Source organism: Cavia porcellus, unplaced genomic scaffold (assembly GCF_034190915.1).
Source record: "Cavia porcellus strain 051 isolate PalLab524CR breed Dunkin Hartley unplaced genomic scaffold, mCavPor4.1 scaffold_88, whole genome shotgun sequence".
In the NCBI taxonomy this organism is placed as follows: Eukaryota; Metazoa; Chordata; class Mammalia; order Rodentia; family Caviidae; genus Cavia; species Cavia porcellus.
In genome coordinates, this window is record NW_026947571.1 from 213,461 (window position 1) to 219,923 (window position 6,463).

General features: G+C 49.9%; 1 long non-coding RNA gene across 1 annotated transcript; it reads right to left on the reverse strand.

Annotated features, from left to right (window-relative positions):
* Positions 1-1,702: 1,702 nt before the first annotated feature.
* Positions 1,703-6,213, reverse strand: LOC134475129 (uncharacterized). The gene is made up of 2 exons (XR_010046098.1): positions 5,659-6,213; positions 1,703-2,753 (listed from the first exon to the last, which is right to left on the reverse strand). It is a non-coding gene; the product is annotated as an uncharacterized LOC134475129 (long non-coding RNA).
* Positions 6,214-6,463: the final 250 nt, after the last annotated feature.

A 6,463-nucleotide genomic window follows, 5' to 3' on the forward strand; every position in this document is an offset into this window, starting at 1 on the left:
TGAAGTAATACTGCACAACTTCAAGTGAAGTGCACTGTCCCTTGACAATGGCAAGTCTGGGCAAACCTCTAGTAACTGAAAACCTTAGAAAGTCTGAAAGTGAGTGAATGAAAATGGGCCTCTCCACATTTGGACAGGGCCTCTCCTGAAGCACACATTTGTGGAAAAAGTAATTATGAGAGAGGAATGAACTCCCAAAACGGAATGGAAATTTTCTTGTTTAGGCCTGGAACGCTATGGCCTGGAGCCCTGTGGTTCTAACTGGATGAGCCAAGTGTGAGCAGAGATCAAAGTAAAACGCACACCATTTAGGGAACTCGATATTTAACCAGGCGTGCAGAGTAGTGGCAAACTGTACTTGTGTCAATTTTCTCAAATCCTGTCTTCACAAGAAAGTAAATTCCAGCACGACCAGTGACTAGTGTAGGACACATTTCAAAGGACTTGTAAAAAGTCCAACACTGAATTTAGCCGAACACTGAATTTAGATGAAAAGTAGCAGAGTCTCTTTGTATTTCAAGTTTTAATAGCAGAAACTTATAACATGTAATAGCTGTTACATGAATAACTTCAGAGCTTTTGGAGAGGTCTAAATCACTATGAGTGAGGGCTTCCCTGAGTCACAAAGTTAAAAATAGTAAAAGAAACAATTTGAAAACCCAATCAACCAATAAAATACAAACACTAAGTCCAAAGGGTTTCACTGGTTTTAAAACCACTTATGGAATGCACAACTATTGAAGAGGCTTACTCTGCATTCTGCTTTACTCAGGCCCGGTACATGAGCAACTGTAAAAGCAAAATTCAAAATGTTATGTGAAGTGACCATTTCATTGTTGAAACCATGACCCAATAGACATTTTCTCTTTTGAAACTTCGTACATTATCCATATATGTTCTCAAATGGAAGGAATACACAGGATTTAGGCTGAATTTTTTTTTTCAGTATTTTGTGTTCCACCAGATTTATCTGAAGATCTCCTGTCCTGCATCCACTGGCCAATGCAGAAGGCCACACATAGGAGAACCAACATGAGAAGTTCACTTCTACAGCCTGATTATATCATCATGAGAATATAATTTTCCTTTCATCATCAAAGATTTTTACATCAGATTAACCAGCTCTCTTGCTTTCCCATGTTTTTCCCTGGTTTTTGTACCTTGAAATCGGTGTGCACTCTTCTCAGCCTTGATCTCCATCTTCCCCCATATTTCCAAACATATTCATCTGGGAAACATGTAAAGATCTTATTCGGGGCTTGTTTCATTGTTTTCAATTATCTGCCCTTGAAATTCAACTTCCACCACTGTCTCTCATATCCAAAGCTATGTGCTTGCAGAGGATTTCTGCTGAGAAATTTCACAAAAAGCTCTTATACTGCAGGTGAATGATGCCAGCAAGTCTTGCCTGAATAGCTTAGGGAACAGGACTCAGCCAAATGACAGACATGACAAGGGAAAAGCGTATGTTCAAGGATAAGACATGGCAGAGATCATCTGCCAGGCCCTGGCATATTTCATATCCCATTGAAAGTACATCCATGTGTAGTTTGGCAAGCATTTCCATTCACAAATTCTGAGCAGTGAAGCCTTCAGAGAGAATATTGTGGCATACCAGGCCAAGAATATTCATCCTATTTTAATCTTGCCCTATGTCGATGTCCGCTCCCGGCCGGCAGGAAGGACACACGACAAAGTCTGGTAGTGGACAACCTTTTCTTTTTATTTTTCTTCTCCGTACAGCCTGCCCTGGGTTCTCCCAGCTGAAGCCTCCTTTGGTCCGCTCCCCGCGGCTCCTTTTGTGCTTCAGCCTGCCCCAAAGCCTCTACCGGTCCGCTCTCCGCGGCTCCTTTTGGGCTTCTACTTCCGGGCTTCTATCTGGCTTCTACTTCCGCCCAGGGGTGGCACCGGTATATATACGGGTACAGTGTCCAATCATGTTAAAGTAAGCAAGGCAAGCTGATTGGCTAACATCATCAGTTGCCAGGCAGACTATATTGTTGAGCGGGTTGTTTACACGGTAAGCAGGAAACTAACGTGTTCGATGGGAGGGGTAATCTACCTCAGGCCTCACTCTTTACTACAGGCCTCACGTCCGCCAAGTGAGGCGACCGGGCTCGGGGCTGCGGCTCCCAACATCTCCCCCTTTTTTATTTTTTATGAATGTGCGCATCGTAGCCCTTCCTGGACTGGGTGCAGAGGCTTATGCCCTATGTGTAGGCCCACCGTAGGTCCTTGGCTTAGACCCTGGTCGGCCGTCCCATGGTCTGCCAAGGCCCTGAGGCCCTCGTCCTTTTTCTAGGGCCAGGCACAAACTGGACGGAACCTGGATGCACACAAGCTTGCACTCATTTTCTCTCCGTAAAGAAATCCCCTCGGAGAGAAATTTAGACCTGGGCAGCATCTAACAGTCCAGCGGCTTACGTGCAGGATGGGGTAGGGCCTGGCTTAGGTCGAGTCGTGCTGGGGAGGCACGCTCTTACCCGTCATTGACTCACCTACCCTGCTGTGTATTGTCACCTTATGGAGGAGAATGAGGGATGCCCGCCATATCTAGACTCGGTCGTGGGCCAATTGAGCAAGCCATGCATATGCCTGAGGATCTTCTTGTCCATTTCGGGCTACCGCTATTTCTGTTCATCTTGTTGGTTGGTCTGTGATGGATCTCCAGTAGGGCAGGTCTGATCTTCAGTCGAGGGCTTTGTTGCCCGTGTCAGTCTCTCCGGTATCCACAGTGGTTCTCGTCCCGATTCCTGTGGGAAAACACAAACCGCGCCTCGGTTCCTAACCACCGGATCCGGGCCCATCCATTGTCATGCCGTAGATAACCGCGCCTTTGGAGGCAGGCCTTGGCCTACTCCCCCTTTTTGTTTTTGTAAAATTTCTTTGAGGCTTCTATGAGCCCTCTCAATGATTTTTTGACCTTGGGGATTGTATGGGATACCATGTTTTAATTGAACCTCCATCATTTTGCAGAACTCATTGAAAGCTTTGCCTATATAGGCTGGTCCATTATCAGTTTTTAATATTTTTGGTTTGCCCCATGTGGCCCAAGCTGCCAGGCAATGATTGATCACATTAGACACTTTTTCACCTGTTTCTGCTGTTGCAAATATGACGCGAGAACAGGTGTCTGTGGAAACATGAACATATTTAAGAGTCCCAAACTCCTGTATATGTGTGATGTCCATCTGCCAAACATCACCAGGGATCAAACCTCGAGGGTTTACTCCCATCGGTATGGCAGGTTTGTATGTGGCACAGGAGTCACATAGTCGCACGATATCTCGTGCATCTGCTCTAGAAACATGGAAATGGTTTGCTAGTGTCCTGGCGTTGACATGAAACTTATCATGGAAGGCACGGGCTCGCTCGATTGGTGTTAGTAAGGTAAAAATCCATAACGGGCGAGTGGCAGTGTCAGCAGCCGCATTCCCCTGTGCCATAGGCCCTGGCAGGGATGTATGTGCTCTTATGTGGGTGGTGAAGACCTTATGGTGTCTGTTCTGAAGCAATGTCTGGATAGACAGGAACAGTCCAGCCACTGTGGAAGTGGATCTAATTAAACCGGCAGTCTCAAGCACTTGCATAGCATTGACCACATACCTAGAATCGGAGACAATGTTAATGGCTTCTGAGAACCGTTCAAGAATCATTTTAACGATCTGCAGTTCCACCACCTGAGGCTGATCTGGTTTAAATTGTATGGTAACCGGGGGCTTGCCTAGGATCACATAGTCGCCTATCCCCGTCTTGGAGCCATCTGTATATATTGTAGTTGCTGGGACTAATGGCTCAGAGGCAGTAACCTTTGGAAAAATTATAGGGTGCTGAGTGACAAATGACAAGATGAACACCCATATAAGTCTGGAGGCGACACTGAGGTCCACACCTGCTGACCCAGGGGTGGCCCTTGTTGAAGGCTGCCACCCTGAGCTGTCCTGTCTCTGGGGCGGGGGCCCGCCTGTGAAGGGGGCCCCCTCTGGCCGTTTTTTGGCCCTCTAGCATCTCGTCCACAAATACGGTTGCCCTGAGCATCAAAGACCGACCTACACTCCTCAGCTTTGTGTGATCCCCTCTTGCATCGCCCACAAACATATGGTTCTTCATTCCTAGGACGAGGCCTAGCATCTGCATTGTTTGGGCAGTGACGTTTAATGTGTCCTGGCTCCCCGCAGGCAAAACACCCTTTAGCCTTACATTTCCCTTCTAACCCGCGAGGTCCCCTCTGCTGTACAGCCGCGGCCAGGAGAGCAGCCACTCCCGAGTTGGAGAGCGGCCCCCCTATCTCTCTGCATATCCTAATCCAGGCATTGAGGTCCTTGTTCTTATGAGGAGCTATCGCTGCCTTGCACTCCTTTGTACACTGTTCGAAAATCAGCTGCCTTACCAGCGGTCGAGCCACTCCCGGATCAGAAAATATTTTATCAGCAGCATCTTGCATTCGGGCCACAAAGTCAACAAATGGCTCTGTGGTACCCTGAATTATTTTTGAAAGACACAAGGAGGCTGTTCCAGCACCACTTACTTGCTTCCAGGTGCGGAGTCCTATGGCATTGATTTGCTCATAGACAGCGCCGGGGAACTGGGTCTGGTCATCAGCGTGCCGACCTTCTCCCATAAGCATTTCCTTGTTCCACCCCCGGTTTCCTCGATTGGCGTTTTTCTCAGCCTGCTCTGCAGAGAACTCTGTATACCAGGCTCGCCAATCCAGGTAACTACCCGAGGGCAGACACGCCTTTGCCAGCTGAATCCAGTCCGCGGGGGTGAGGGGCCCAGAAGACAGATTCTCCAGCATGGCAATGGTGTAAGGCGCAGTCGGCCCAAAGGTTGTAACTGCATTTTTAAGTTCTCTAATCTGTTTTATCTCAAAAGGCTCCCATACATTGCGTCCCTGGCCCATAGCTACTTGTACAGGAAATATCTCGTAGGGGCCACTATCTATCCCAGGTGGATGTACCTCATGAGACAAGCGTCCCCCCTGCCAAAGCCGCCTGTAAAAATACCGACCCGCCGGCGGCGGAGCATAAGACGGCGGCCGTGATTGGGCGGAAAATGGGGGCCCGTGCATCACTTCCTGTTCTGGCGAAAGGGGAGAGAGCTCCCAGGCGGCCGCCTCGTGGCGAGGAATCGCCTCCGGAAACGGCCCCCAAGGTGGGGCGGAAGGCTTCGCCTCCCTCTCGCGCCGGGGCGCACTCAGGAGCTCTCTACTCCTCCGCAGACCAGGTTGAGCAGAGCGCAATTCGCGGCGTGACGCTGGAAAAGAACCCTGCGACTCCTTATTGAGCGACTTAGGCTCCTGACAGCTGGTCTCTTTGGCCTCCTTGCCATTCAACTTTCCCTCGTCCTCGGAGTCAGACGACTCCGAGGCTAGAGCCCCGTCCTCCTCCTTAGCATCCTTGTTCCCCTTGACGGACACCTCTTGGGAGCTCCCTGACTGGGCCTGCTCAAATACCCTGCGTACTTTTGTAAGCTCTTGAGAGCTTTCTCCACAACCACCCTCGCTCTTAGTGCCGCTACCTAGCATGTTTCCCATTTTTTAATATGTTACTCACCGCGTGAGGCCCAAGAAATCCGCCACTTACGCGTGAGCCTGAGGGGAGTCTAAAAGCCCTGTAGGTGCGCGCCACCCAGAGCCCAGGCTTATCCCCAACTCACCTGTCTCGCAGCTCTGTACTGGAGCGTTGTCCACTTCACGTCTCGGGGGTGATCAGTCCCCGGGCGGGCCACCAAATGTCGATGTCCGCTCCCGGCCGGCAGGAAGGACACACGACAAAGTCTGGTAGTGGACAACCTTTTCTTTTTATTTTTCTTCTCCGTACGGCCTGCCCTGGGTTCTCCCAGCTGAAGCCTCCTTTGGTCCGCTCCCCGCGGCTCCTTTTGTGCTTCAGCCTGCCCCAAAGCCTCTACCGGTCCGCTCTCCGCGGCTCCTTTTGGGCTTCTACTTCCGGGCTTCTATCTGGCTTCTACTTCCGCCCAGGGGTGGCACCGGTATATATACGGGTACAGTGTCCAATCATGTTAAAGTAAGCAAGGCAAGCTGATTGGCTAACATCATCAGTTGCCAGGCAGACTATATTGTTGAGCGGGTTGTTTACACGGTAAGCAGGAAACTAACGTGTTCGATGGGAGGGGTAATCTACCTCAGGCCTCACTCTTTACTACAGGCCTCACGTCCGCCAAGTGAGGCGACCGGGCTCGGGGCTGCGGCTCCCAACAGCCCTACAAGGTCCTCTGTGCCACTGAGGTCTCCATGGCAACACCCAGCATTGTGACTCAGGTCTCCTACTGCACACTTGTATCCTAGAGCCTAAAGTCCAGCTCACAATGGTGCTCAGCCAATCACAGCCCAGTGTGGTTGCCTGGCAACCACAAGCTTGTGGATTTCTGTGAACTGTTTCAGCCCAACTCTGCAGCTTTCCACCTCATACAACCACAGCCATTCCAATCGTGCAATATTTGA